This window comes from Aplysia californica, unplaced genomic scaffold (genome assembly GCF_000002075.1).
Source record: "Aplysia californica isolate F4 #8 unplaced genomic scaffold, AplCal3.0 scaffold00228, whole genome shotgun sequence".
Lineage (NCBI taxonomy): Eukaryota > Metazoa > Mollusca > Gastropoda > Aplysiida > Aplysiidae > Aplysia > Aplysia californica.
The window spans coordinates 1,063,846-1,065,157 of record NW_004797498.1 but is presented as its reverse complement, the minus strand read 5'-3'; the positions used below and the strand labels follow the sequence as shown (position 1 = coordinate 1,065,157).

Below are 1,312 nucleotides of genomic sequence, written 5' to 3'. Positions count from 1 at the left end.
TTCTGTATAAATCGTAAGGTGTCGAAGGAGGACTGGAAGTAGGCGCCTCCACTCTGAGAACTAGATCTACTCCATACAACAATGCTTCTTAATTATGCCTAATTTTTGTCGCGCCGCTGTACGGTATAAATGCCGCCTTCAGGACAAAGCCAATGGAGGAATTATATGCCTCCGCTATCTCGGAGAACAGTTTAATGTAATGATTACCGCTATTTTATTTCCCAGCGACGTCTGCATAATGACCCACTAAGTCACTTCTGACTTCTGCTTCCGCAAAGCTCCTAGACTTAACGCTGGCTTCTCTGTGCCTTGATGCATAATGCATGGCGCGGACGAAGTTCTACCATAGGTCCTTTCTTAACAGTTTTAGGGCATGATATTTCCTAAATTTTGGATTCAGAACTTGTCGTTTTTATGTGGGGTCATATAAGTTATGTCCTGAAAGAATTATTGTCATCTTCCTCTTTGTCCTTGAAGGAGAAGTTTTAGAGAATTTTCGTCGAGTATCTCGGTTTTTCTGGGACTTTGTATCTTTTTCGGCCTTGACAGCCAGGGTCAAAGCAACCCGCCTCCTGAATTATCTAAATAGTGTCGATGGATTTGTAAAGGAGAAGTCATACTTCAAGTGGCTTATTGAGCCTTTTCAGTTCTGTTACGAGAAAGACGCATTGTGTATGTGTGTGTGTGTATGTGTGTGTGTGTGTGTGTGTGTGTGTGTGTGTGTGTGTGTTTCAGTTCAGTCCTGTTTCTCTTTTCTCAAGGAAAACGAAAAGGAAAACCATCCGCATAATATATGTACGTTGGAAAGTTTGAACTACAATAGCAGGATAAACGTAATGTATACATGAAAGAATTCCCAGGCTACAACATGTCGCTTTACCCGAACTACCCAACCACTTAATTCACGCCCAGTACAAATAGTTCTACCCACACGCCGTTTGTATTCATGAGCTTTGAAATAAAATATGTTTTCTCCAAATGATGCCCTGGGGTATTTCTCTGTCTTGCTAATTCGAGTTCAAAGTGGCACGACTTTGTGTCCTCGGCATCTCTATTTGGCCAGCAGTTATTTCTGAGTGAACAGCAGCCGTCAGCAACACCACCAGCAGCAACGACATCCGTGAGAAAAAAGTGCCACCACATCCGCCACCACCACCACCACATCAAGAAACAGGAATAACCATAACAGCCACCACCACAGTAACAATACAACAACACTACTTCTGCTGCTGCTGCTGCTATTGGTACTACTACTACTGCTACTACTACTACTACTACTACTACTACTACTACTACTACTACTACTACTGCT

At 42.7% G+C, this 1,312-nt stretch overlaps 1 protein-coding gene across 1 annotated transcript in view; it reads left to right on the top strand.

The window, feature by feature from the left end:
• Positions 1-1,312, top strand: part of LOC101860577 (heparan sulfate glucosamine 3-O-sulfotransferase 1) — a gene marked incomplete in the record, with an annotated part of 35,737 nt that overhangs the window by 11,354 nt on the left and 23,071 nt on the right.